Here is a 14126-nt window from a genome sequence, read left to right as displayed (position 1 = left end):
GAATGTCGTAATCAAGTTGGCCACCCTTCACCAGTAAACTACTTAAGAGTATATATTTGTACATATCGGGATATTTATATTGTTTATGTACTTACAATCAACAACCTAAAATCAACAATTTTAGATATTCCCTTTGTTTTTTATTCAATGACATCATTCGCAATGCTCCATCGTTGCTATTCATGTTAACAATTGCAGTTAACTACAGTAATGTACACAAACGGAACCTTATTGTAGAGTGTTACCAGAAATCTAATCTATTTTTTCTGAAATGAGACTGATGTTTTGTTTGTTGATGTCTAGCAGAGACTGGGAATAATTGTCACAAGGGGAAGTGCTCTGGAGATTGCTCTGGTATATTGTTTATTATTTTTATGTTTAGTGAGAATGCAAAAAATGCATTAAAATGATTTTAATGTTAGCAAAACAGTAGCAAAATGATTACTTTGTGGCCTCTATGTGGAAATGCAACATTATTGCAAATTCATGGGCATTTGTAATTTGATAAGTGACAAATAAATAAACTAGTTCTTGTTGCAATGAAGCTTGGTATCTTAATCCAAAATAACTATATGCACGGGCACTTACTTTGGTGTTTCCACCCTCATAGTTCTTGTACCACCCCCATTCTATATCCGCCCCTACACTTGTGAAAACCACAAGCTCCTGTAAGAGTGCAACTTTTAGTAGTCAGGGTTCACAGGACTTTATTAGTCCACCAGGAAACAAAGTCAAGTTTGAAGAGAACATAATGATATCACTAGATTTGACAAAGTTTCCCAGGTTAAAAGTATCAAATCTTTGAAAGATATTCATAGTTTTGTTTGAGGTACTTAGTAGCAATCCGTCTAGAAATTCATAAGCAAAACTGTAAATTTTGCATTGTTATCTTAGTAAGTTAGATCTGTGAAATAATCAGTACTCTTTACTTTTGGATGGGCAGAAATTCTCATCACAAAGTGTAAACACACATTTAATAAAAAAATGTTTTTCATTCAGCCATGTTGATCAGAGGACAGGACAGGATTTGGGGTTATGTACTGTACAGTAGAGTAAATGCTCAGTGTACAATAATGTGAAAAGCCATCTTGACATTCTCTCAAATTTGAACACAAAGTCGTCTTTCCCTGCTTGGCCGTTCATGTTGCAGTTGGAGTCAGGTGCCTTTTGGGGAGGAGGATCAAGTCTTTCTGGTTGCATGGTCATGCAGTTCTCACCGACTTTGTAGACAAAGCAGACCCTGGCCAAATACTCCAGGATTAATTTTTTGGCCCAGTTTGGGATGGGTCAGGCCACTGGGCCACAGTGATGTATATTCATAATAAAGATGGTGAGGTCCATGGATGCAGTTATCATAGTCACTGTTGCTATGTAGTATGTTCCTGCAGAATGTGAGAGAAGGAAGCAGCAATTACAACTAAATGTGTAGATCAAAATTAACATGCAGTTCAGAAATACAATTATTTATCATTTCAGTTCCATATAGAAACTCATGTAGCCGAAGAGATTAGTCATAGTTGTTATAAAAATAGAATAGTTATAGTTGGTCACCACCACATTGTTTTCAGATAAATAATTTCAGATAGATAATAATACATTTTGACATTCTCATTTTGAACTTTTGATTGTTACATAATTATTTTGATTAATATTTTTTCTCCCCTTTCTCCCCAATTTGGAATGCCCAATTCCCAATATGCTCAAAGTCCTTGTGGTGGTGTAGTGACTCGCCTAAATCCGGGTGGTGGAAGACGAATCTCGGAGGACCGTCAATCCAAGCATCTTATCACTTGGCTTGTTGAGCGCGTTACCACTTAGACGTAGCACGTGTGGAGGCTTCACGCTAATCTCCGCGGCATCCACGCACAACTCACCATGCACACCACCGAGAGCGAGAACCACACATTATAGCGAACATGAGGATGTTACCCCACGTGACTCTACCCTCCCTAGCAACTGGTCGAATTTGGTTGTTTAGGAGACCTGGCTGGAGTCACTCAGCACGCCCTATATTCGAACTTGCGACTCCCGTGGTGGTAGTCAGCGTCAATACTCGCTGAGCTACCCGGGCCCCCTATATTGATGAATATTAATGTTTGGAACTATTTTGAAGACTTTTAAAGATAAATTAAAGCATTTTGGGAAATTAAGTGTTTTTCCATAATTGTACATAATTATAGTTCATTTCTAAAATCTAATGAAATGTATATGGGAGTTTTCCTGTCCCAGGGATTATTTCCTGTCCCTTTTTGTTATATGGAAGTCACATTAAAATGTAGAACTTTTTACTTTAACTTCATTATTTATTTTTGTTAAATGCTTTTTAGGTATAGATTTAATTGAGAGGCCGATATTTCCCTAAAACAAACTCCCCCTTTCACCCCTGGTCTGCTGTTAATTTTCTTTTTGTATTTGACCTTGAACTTGAAATAATTGAAGAAAAAAAATTAGCAGTCCCTTTCATTTGCAATCTGCCTCCTTTAAATTGGAGAAAAAGCAGCTGACAATGCGTCAGTTGTTCAAAAAAAGACCAATATTTAAAGGACATGGTAACATGGTCATACTTGAAACAAATATACTGTAACACAGTCAACAAGTATTTCAAGTTGCACTTAGACGAAGCCTATATATGAGTATTTTAAAATCCTTTCACTTAAAGGCAAGATGCTTTTATTTTTATTTTTACTTTTATTTTTTTCTTGTAATAAGGAGAATTACTTTTGGATTTTGAAATCTGAAGGCAGTCTTTTACAGAGTAAAGATTTTGTAAAACTATTTTCCCTAAATGCATGCTAAACCTACTCATACATGTTCACTGAATGCATTATTCACTGAATAAACCCTCATCAAAGGATCCATAATGTGGAAGTACAGCAGCAGCAGTTTATATACCACTTTTTACAGTTAAAATATCGAAAAGAATCACTCATCATATTTCAGTATTCACCACAGAATTAATAGCCATTTCTCTAGCACTGCAGTGGGTGGAAGAAATACAACCGATAAGATCAGTGATTTGTACAGGCTCATAAGCACTAGCAAGCTTGTCAGTTGGAACTTATTTAGCTCTGCAGAGCTTATTTAGAATAAGGCAACTAGGATTAGCCTATTAGTAAAGTTTTTTTGGGTACCGACATACGTAGTTGTGAAAGGGAATGAGGAGGCAGATCATTTGGCTAAGCAGGCCTTGAAACATCTGCAAATTGACATTAAGGTGTCCTTACGTAAAATAGATGTTAATAATAATAATAAACTTTATTTTATATAGCATCTTTAAAGAGGCCTCTCAAGGTTAACATAGAATGGAAAAATAAAATATAAAAATACAGAATACAAAGATACTTAATACAAATGGATAAAACATGCATCTCAAAACAACTAATGATAAAACACAGTAAATAAAGTGATAGTGTTAAATTAATTGAATACAATAGTATTAATTAACAGCCTCCTGGAAAAAAATACGTTTTAAGATATGATGAACATTCGAAAACCAGACTGAAATGGCTCAAAGAGATCATTGACAATGAGGTGACTGTGTAATTGAGAGGCTGATATGTATTATAAATATTAATGGTTTTGATAGTTTCCTAAAAATCAATGAAATTAGCCATTGTGTTTATCATAAGGAAGTCAAAAATGATATCTTTGAGAGACATGGAAAAGTCTTGTATAATAAGTCTCAAAATATATGTTCCACAGAAGAAAGTCATACAGGTTTGGAACGAAATGAAGAGGAGTAAATGATGACAGCATCTTCTTGTTTGGGTGAAATATCCCTTTAAGTAAAAGTACAAAAGTATTAGCATTATATACTTAAAACATCAAGAGTAAAAGTTCAGAATCACATTCCAGAATATGATATATTACTGGATTATAATTATTGAATTTATGTGTTCAGCTTTAAAGTTGTTGCTAGTAATGGTGGGCTCATTTTAATTACTGTATATTACTTAGTAAAATTACAGCTCTGCCGAAGATGTATAATTCGCAATGTCACCTGTGACTATGTACAGTATATACCAGATGTGACAATAGCACATCAGTTTGCCTTCAGGACTTTCTAACAGAAAGACTTTCTAACACATGGTTGAAACTGTGAAAGGGTCTAGTATCTAAAACTAACCAAATTGCGACTGAAAACCAAAAATAAAATGTCAATAAGTTCTGGGTACAAATAACACAGGAACTCCGGCCTCCTGAATGAAATAAAAGTCCATGACCCACTCAGCTGTCGATAAATTTACACTTTCTGAGTTTTGTCACTCTTTTTACAACCTCACCTAAACCCTTTGGTAGAAAGCTCTGACACTAGCTTTGTATTAGGTTGATGTACCTAACAATGACTTTCTATAGCGGCGATGTACTTATCCATGACGTTGGAGTCACACGTCTATTGCGACGACATATCCTTCTCTCACGTAAAAGTACACGACTGTCTCCTTTGGTAGGTAATCGTGGCACAAAACACTCGCCATACACGACTGTCTCCTTCGGTAGGTAATCGTGGCACAAAACACACGCCATACACGACTGTCTCCTTCGGTGGGTAACCGTGGCACAAAACACACGCCATACACGACAAAGCAAGCCCTCAAATAATTTTTTGAAACCCAAAAGTTGCAGGAGATCGTCGTGCTCTGTTTACATTGTCATCGTACAGTTCAGTATGTTGTAATTCACTGACGTCCCCAGCTGATTTTGATTAGGCTGATCTCTCCAGTTTAAACTCTCTCCGGTTTAAGGGTGAATTCATTTCTTAGCATTTATAGTATGGAGCCAATTCAGACCGGTAATGCATATAAATACATATTTTTATAATGTGAACCAACATCCTTGTGTGATTTTTTCCCGATGTTAAAGTAATGTCTCTTATCGCAGAGACAATTATAGCCTACAATAAGTAAACCATTTGTAGGTTGATTTCCCCCGAAGAATGTAAACACTGGCTCTGTAGCGCTTTCAAAACATTGTTCCTTTAGAGTTCAGAAAAACTGATTAGAAATAAGAATTCTTTTTTTACAGAGTTTGGTGGCGCCGGTGGTGCCGAAATTACACAATTCATATTTCATTTGTATACCCAAGCCCATGTTGCCCATTGGGTTAACGCGGCACTGGCAAGTAGTAAATAAAAGGTCAACAGCATAATTTATTTATGCAGCAATGCATGCTGGGAACTAGCATCATTGGTTAATTATTGTAATTCTATGGCATCATACTGCTAAATCACAGCAGTACTGTAGATTCACAGTTAATCTTGTAACTTCAGTTTCATATATCTGCTGTAATTTGACAGTACCAATATGTGTTTCTACATTACAATTGAAAAAAAAAAAGTTATAGTTCTCTTGTTTATTTACAATCTTACTGGCAACTAAAATAGCCAGTAAAAGACTGTACATTTTTACAGTAAATTTCTAAGTGTGTATATTAAAAAAAGCAGGTGTAACTCACTTATAAGAGGTACATTCTCAGAGGGTGGCATGATCTCGGCCACCAGCAGCTGAAAGACGGTGAGCGCCAACATTACTGTAACACCCAGTGACACCTTCTCTCCAGAGTCTGCTGGTAAATAGAAACCCAGTGGACCCTGGAATGAGATCATAGCACAAGGAATAAGTAAGTTGAACACGTAAAACTAAGCCCTTCTCTTTAGTTTCAGAGTGTATGTCACATCTGGATACGGATCTGCACAGCAGACGTACAGAATAATGTTTTTCTTGGCTGGCATTCCCAGCACCTCCCGTTCCACATTATTGACCAAGTCTGCAAGATCTGCACTCTCCATTGCATTCAGAATGTCCAGCTGGTTTCCGTTGTAGGTCCAGGACCCATAGGTCAGACTACATTGCTGGGAGTCAAAGGGGAAAAAGGAGACATCCACTTTGCAGGAGCTTTTGGTGATGGCTGGAGCATCCCACATGATCTGGCCATCATAGCGAATGACGACATTGGTGTCCATTGTGCTAGTGAAGTGATCATCAGCGCTGAAAGAAAGAGAATATGCCACCAGAGTAGTGGTTGACCAATATGGGTTTCTCAATGGATGATACTGATGCCAAAATTTACCGCAAAAAGATTGGTTTTAAAAGAAGAAATTGTCTATGATCCAATGACAAGGCTGTCGGTAGGTTTAAAGATGGAAGTAACATTTCTGTTAATTGTCCATAAAACGGCCAAACATCTGCGGTTATATCAGTCTATCACCACACCAGAGTATAGAGAGATTGCAGTCATTATTGACATGGTAATTGGAAAAATCTCAAAATTTATATATATATATATATATATATATATATATATATATATATATATATATATATATATATATATATTGTGTATGTGTGTGTGTGTGCGTATATATACTGTATATATATATATATATATATATATATATATATATATATATGTGTGTGTGTGTGTGTGTGTGCATATATGCTATATATATATATATATATATATATATATATATATATATATATATATATATATATACAGTATATATACGCACACACACACACATACACAATATATATATATATATATATATATATATATATATATATATATATATATATATATATATATATATATATACTGTATATATGTTACAATTTGAAAGTTGCTATTAATCGCAACTATGACAAAATCATGTTATTAATCATGATTAAATATTTTAAGTGACTGATAGCATTAATATATGCAGTATATGTATATACTAAAAAAAGGGATGTCCAGAGGGGATATTTGCACAATATTTGGTTTTAATGACTGTACAGGTTCGATTAAACCATCAAAATATGAGGAGTATGTAATATTGGGAAGAAGAAAACACTAAAGCTGGTTAAGGTATTTAACTGACAAAATTATTTAGCAAAAAAGGCAAACTACAGCGTATCATGGAATATGGGTTTTATTGTAATATGCCAAAAATGCATAGAAAAACAAAAAGCTCACAGGAAATAAAGCATACATTGACTTCAGTGTAATCAGTTATTAATATTTTGTTGGTCCTCCCTTATTTTTGATTACAGCAGCCATTCCCCCGGGCATTGATTCAGTAAGCTTTTCGCATGTGTCGTGCGTAATGTTTGCCAAGCCTCCTTAAATTCCTCCCAAAGTTGAGCTTCATTGGAAGACCTGCATGACTTATCAAGATTCAGGTTTAGAATTTCCCAAATGTTGTCAATGGGAGTAAGGTCAGGGGACTGAGGAAGCCACTTGAGGAATTCAAAACGCTGGACAGCAAGGAATGCCTTTGTTGCGTGCGTGGTGTGCTTGGGATCGTTATCGTGTTGGAAAATACACGTTCGATCTCCAAACAGATCCGCCATACTCGGCAACATTGTGTTCTGCAAGATGTCCAAGTATTGGTCCGTTTTCAAAGTGCCAACAACTTTGTAGATCCTTCCAACACCTGCCGCAGGCATGCATCCCCATGCCATTATGTTTCCCCCGCCGTGCTTAACGGTGCCACGCATGTATTTGGTATCAAAACGTTCCCCTTGTCTCCTACGAACATACTTGACACCATCCAATGCCAGCATGTTGAATTTTGACTCATCGGACCACAGAACACGGCTCCAATCTTCCACACTCCAATCCTTATGTTCTTTGGCAAAGACAAGATGTTTTTTTGCGGTTGACAGAACTAATAAATGGTTTCTTTACTGCTACACAACCTCTCAATCCAGCCTCTTGTAGTCATCGCCTTGCAGTGCGAGATGAAATTGGAGGTTCCTCACCATTGCACTTCTCTTCCAGAACTTTTGAAGCTGTTTTGAACCGGTCACACATTGAGGTAATTTTCATTCTCCTGTCAAAATGCTCGCTAGTCTTCCTTGGCCGGCCACATCGCTTTACATTCTGCACGGTACCGGATTGACCAGATTTAGCCATTTTGACAATAGCCTCTTTGGTTGCAGAGGACAGCTCCTTCCTCTTTGCCATTTTCACCAAAACCCACAAATGTATGTCTAATTATATAGCCAACACTCTAACATACCTGTAGCAATTATAGGGTGGGAATAACGAGTGCAAACTTTGTATGACAGATTGGTCAAAAATTATGTCAGCGCAATTTGGCATTTCATTGCTTCATCACAAATAAAATAATTGAAATGTACATTAGTTTTACACTCCAAGCAAAACTACAACATGCATACAAAATCTTTAATACATTTTTAATAATATGTTTGAATAAAGGCCAAAGATGTCCTAGGTCGAACATCACTTTTGGCTTTATATATATATATATATATATATATATATATATATATATATATATATATATATATATATATATACACACTACCTGTCAAAAGTTTTGAAACACTTGACTGAAATGTTTCTCATGATCTTAAAAATCTTTTGATCTGAAGGCGTATGCTTAAATGTTTGAAATTAGTTTTGTAGACAAAAATATAATTGTGCCAACATATACATTTATTTCATTATAAAACTAAAATTTAATTAAATATATATATATATATATATATATATATATTATTAAATTGATGACTTGGACCAAATAATAAAGAAAAGCAGCCAATATATGCCCAACATAGATGGGAACTCCTTCAATACTGTTTAAAAAGCATCCCAGGGTGATACCTCAAGAAGTTGGTTGAGAAAATGTCAAGAGTACATATCTGCAAATTCTAGGCAAAGGGTGACTACTTTGAAGATGCTAAAATATAACACAGTTTTGATTTATTTTGGATTTTGTTTAGTCACAACATAATTCCCATAGTTCCATTTATGTTATTCCAGAGTTTTGATGACTTTACTATTATTCTAAAATGTGAAGAAAAAAAAAATATAATAAAGAATGAGTGTTTCAAAACTTTTGACTGGTAGTATATATATATATATATATATATCATATTTTCTATGTTTGCACAAAAAAATTGGTCAAGAAATGATTCTGAGGACACAAGATCAGCAAATTTGTTTCTGTGTTTTAAGTTTTCTTTTTTGACACATTAACTCAAGCCCCTAAAGGAATAATCTGTTCAAGTCTTCTGAAGCCATATGGTCACTTTGTGTGAAATGACCGCAATTAGACTCTCTATCCACTGAAAACCTTCTGTAACACTGTTGCCACATCCACACTATTCTGTTTTCTTTCAAAAACTAAATTTTCAGTTTCCTAATGTCATCTTTTTCCAAAGTATGCGGTAATGGAGCAAAAAGCCATTCTAGTGTGGATGAGAGGCGTAAACGCATCAAAATGAATACTTTAAACGAAAATGTATTCGTATGGACGTTGTGATTTAAGTCTGTTAATCTCACAAAGCTATTGTGTGACTTCAGAAGACTTGAAATGTAGCGCACAGTACCACTTATAGTCATAAAAACAGAATCATTAATTTTTCCTGAACACTCAATAATAAAATAGCTTTATTAAGTGTTCAGCTTGTGCCTCCATAGGAGAAAGAGCATATAAGAAAGACAAACCCAATACCAATCCGACATACTTTTTATATAGGACTATATCTGGTCTCCATACATAACTATAGGTATACGACTATAGCCCGCCATAGTCATCTTTATTCCATGTGAGATATGTGTCTATCCACACCTGCCATATCCATAGATACGCAGTCAGAATCTGGTTGTGCTTGTCCTGAAACAGAGGGGGACACGGCCCCAGCAAGCAGTAGAATTTAATAACTGAATGGAATACTAGCTTACTACTTATTGAATACTATGCAGTATACACTGCATACTGCCCACTATTTTTTTAAATAGTGTGTAAAACAGTAGGCATTATTCCACGATAAATGTGTCAAACAGTAGTATGCTACAAGGTTATAATATGACCTAATTATTTTGCGTGTTCAGTGTTGGGTGTATCCGATAACAAAGTAATTAGTTACTGCAATCTAATTACTTTTAAGTTAAAAGTAGTGTAAAGCATTACATTTTAAATTCTTGTAATCAGATTACATTTAGTGACTTTCAATTAAAGTAATTACTTTTAAGTAAATTACTTGCGCTAAAGTAATATGTATAATGCATTTAAAATATGAATTCGTATGTACGTCTGTTAGCGTTTTTGTGACAGCTGAAGCGTACGTGACAATGAATGAGGAAATATAGACATTTTGAATGAACGGAAAACAAAACTTTTCTAGGAAAAGTGATTTAGAAAGTAACTTAAAAGTAAAATAATTAGTAATGTGATTACTTATTATATAAAGGAATCAACAAAGTAATCTGATTACATTTTTAAAGAAATAATTTGTAATTTGTAGTTAATTACTTATTTTGAGTACTAATTTAATTCAACGAGTTTATCATCTTGTACATAAAATCAATTATTTTGAATTTTTCCAGTTTTGTGTACAAATGTCTTATTAATGAGTCAAAAAATGTTATTTCTTCTGGGTCATTCATTACATTGGAAATGTAGGGTTAAGTAGTGTGTATTGCATTGTGGCACATAGTATTCCACGCAGTATGCTTGTTATTTAGCAAATTTAGTACTGTCGGTAATCAGGGTTTTCTATAAATACATAAAATGTGCAAACTGTGCTCAGAATATGTACTTACTAAGAGTAGTCTGCTAGTATGCTATTTGAAAATAACCAAGGTAAATGTAAGACCACATCATCCTAGATCGTGTTTACTCTGCCACTTGATTCAATAAATTAGTTTAGCCTCAACTTAAAAAATAGGCGACTAATCAATTAAAAAAGATAAAATTACTTTGATATAAATACCATTTTTTAGACAATCAGAGATCAAATTAGTGTAAAATCCACTTTGGCATTGTAATCTCAGATGATTTTGATCTGGCATTTCCCTGTTGGTCTGTTTTGCTGGTTTTAGAATGGTTTAGTACACTTGTCAGCTGGTCAGACTGGGGGCAACAGATTAAACCAGCTAAAACAAGCAAACCACCTTAGGCTGGTTCAGGCTGGGTTTTTTCATCAACAAGGTTTGTTAGCAACTACACATCAACGAACTTCATATTTTAGCTCATTTCCTGGCAGATAGTGGTCCTGTATTTTATAGGGTAGATTACCATGTCAATGATCTGTGAGAGGGTGATCTGCAGTGTGACATTAAGGATGTTTTCTGTGTCCTCTACTGGTCACTGGTGTAGTTGCTGAATAAATCATTGAGCAGTCTCTGGACGTATATCCCATTAGCTCCCCGGCAGACTGGAACATATAGACACAGACAAAGATACAGTATGTAGCTGCCGTTAACATCTTCTCAGGTGATTCAGTCACAACTGGACAGCGCTAAATACAGATACAAACGTTGTCCAATATGTTCTGTGATCTGGTCACTAAACCACATTAGGAGGTAGTCAGAAAAGCATGTGTCCACACTGCATTTCGAGTGTTTGTGCTAAAGCAAACAGTTAAGGACTGCCCACTCACCTGTCAATCACCCATTGTGCTAAAAGAAGGGTTTAGGAGATGTAAAGTGGATTTAAAGCCTCAGTCACCATTCACTTTCACTGCATCTTTTTCCAAACAATTAAAATGTCAATGGTGACTCAGGCTGGTATATCTCATTTTGTTTTTCATGGAGCAAAAGAAAGTCACGCAGGTTTGGAACAGCATTTAGCTGAGTAAATGATGACAACATTTTCATTTTTGTGTGAACTATCACTTTAATCTGTAATGTAGTTATTTTACATGCTTTTGTGCTGTTGGATTGGATGGATCAGACACACGTGAAAACAATCAACCACAGATGTGGACACAGATAACACATGTGCAGCTGACAGATGGCTTATTGAAGAGGAGTGGGTGGAAGGGATTTCCTGTTAGATTACATATCTGATGCTATACAACAGAAGAGATCCATTTCCCATTAAAGAGTAGGCAGATATCCTGGATGCTGGATTTTTCAGGCTAGTTGGGATTCTCATACAAACTGAGCAATGTTTTAATAGCGCCAAAGAGCCACATTTACACTCTTGGGCGGAATCAACCTGTGAATGGCTTACAGTTATAGTTGCCTCCGCATATTAAGCTGGAATAGGAGAAAGTATTTTATCAATTTGAGAAAATCATCTTTATCGAATTAATCACTTTTAGCAGTTATATGCATTTAAATTTCTCAGACTTTCTCTTCTGGAAAAATGCAGCCTAAAATATTGATTACTCATCTTGCACTCAGGGGTGTAAACTCATTTTTGTCCACTAAAATGCTCTCTGGAATTAATTGTCCCTTGTCCTAAAAACACACACTGAAAAAACAACTAATAATATTTACTTAATTTTATGCACTGACAATGTTAATGGTATAAAATTATGTACAATCTACTTTAAGTAAATTTAACTTAAACATTTCAATTACGTAATACAGATACTTAGAAATCTGAAGTGATACTTAAATAAACTCTTTATTTAAAATAAATACTTGATATTTGAACATTATTTCAAATTATATTTGTGCATGCTGGGAACACAAGCTTCGAAAAGTTAAGTAAAATTTACTTATTTTATTTATCAGTGAAATTTACTCAAATTAACAAATTAATATGACAAGCTTTTCTACTTTAGGATTGATACATGATGACACATTATAAGGATAACAAACAATCATAAACAATATTTATAAGCTAGAAAATATACTTAATAATTTCAAGTTCACATTTAAAGTAACTTATTCAATGTAGAAAATGCTTAATCTTTATTTGCTATATTCACCCTAAAATATATATTTTTTCAGTGTACTCTGAGTAGCAATTAGGGTTGCCAGTTGCCCTGTATTAGTCAGGACATCCTGTATTTTGGGCAAAAGGAAGACGCAGAAGCACTCCAAATGCTAAAGCGTCCTGTATTTGCATAAAGAAAAGTTGGTAACACTTCTAGCAATAGCAAGTAAATAAAGTCATTTTGAGTGATAAAGTTTTAGTGAAACAGGTCTCTAAACAAAGGTTTCTGGGCTTTGACAGATGTTCGTCACTGCTTTGCTGTTTCAATAAACCATTAGAAGAGATTTAAAGAAGAGTCCCAGGATTATCATGTTGGACATAAGACAGACCCCAAAAAACAAATTTTGAGATACTGAGAATACAGGAAAAATTTATGAACAGCTTTGAATCACTACATAAATAAATATCAAATATCGCAATTTCCAACAATGCGTCCTGCACCCCACTTTCAAAAGCAATTTTCTGATCAAACATTGGACGTTTCAATCTATCTGCAACATGAATTTTCTTAGACTTTAAAGAAGAGCAACTGCATTACTGACACACTCACAAGTGACCAAAGCAAATAGCAACAGCACACTGGAAGGTTACATTAGAAGAAAAAAAGCATACATTACCTGGTATACAAATCCAGCAGAGGATAAACAAGGCAAAATATTGCATGTTCATGGCATTTATCTCGTAATTCACTTAATTGAATAACAGGTTTGGTTAACGGGTGAATAAACATTCAATTAAATTTAAATCCAGACATTTCCGCTCCAGTAAACAGCTGCTGCAGCTGCTACTGTACATGAAAGTCAAGTAAACACAGAGACGCTGAACTGTTTAATCCTCAAAACAGTGCCCATGTGTAATCCAGGGTGGATGCATCACAGTGTTTGACATCATATTACAGATTGGTGAAAAAAAAAGCATATAAAGGCATCATAAAAATGATCCATATGACTCCAGTGGTTAAATCCATGTCTTCAGAAGTAATATGATAGGTGTGGGTGAGAAACAGATCAATATTTAAGTCTTTTTTTTACTATAAATGTCTAGTTTCGCTTTCACATTCTTCTGCTTTTGTTTTTGGCGATTCACAGTCTTTGTGCATATTGCCACCTACTGGACAAGTAGGAAAATTTATAGTAGAAAAGGACTTAAATATTGATCTGTTTCTCATCCACACCCAGGGCTGGTCAATCCATTAGGCGACATAGGCGACCGCCTAGGGCGGCATCGCTTCAGGGGTGCCGATCTACCGAGCCAATTTTATCATATGCCTATTACTGTGTCAAAAAAAAAAAAATACCCCCTGAGCATTCCAATAACATGTTGTGGCGCCCCCCCACGGAAAATGTTGACCGTGTACTAAATGCCTTACTACCACAGTACTCTTACTGTTTCTGTTATATCTGTGTATGGCAAACATAGGGAAGTATGGGTAATATGCCAT

General features: G+C 35.1%; 1 pseudogene; it reads right to left on the bottom strand.

Moving 5' to 3' along the window:
• LOC127422181 (neuronal acetylcholine receptor subunit alpha-10-like) overlaps positions 1-14126 on the bottom strand; it is a 16570-nt pseudogene extending 2444 nt beyond the window's left edge.

This window comes from Myxocyprinus asiaticus, chromosome 31 (assembly GCF_019703515.2).
Source record: "Myxocyprinus asiaticus isolate MX2 ecotype Aquarium Trade chromosome 31, UBuf_Myxa_2, whole genome shotgun sequence".
NCBI classification, from domain to species: domain Eukaryota; kingdom Metazoa; phylum Chordata; class Actinopteri; order Cypriniformes; family Catostomidae; genus Myxocyprinus; species Myxocyprinus asiaticus.
Note: the sequence above shows the minus strand (reverse complement) of the source record. Positions and strands in the feature narration are given on the sequence as shown.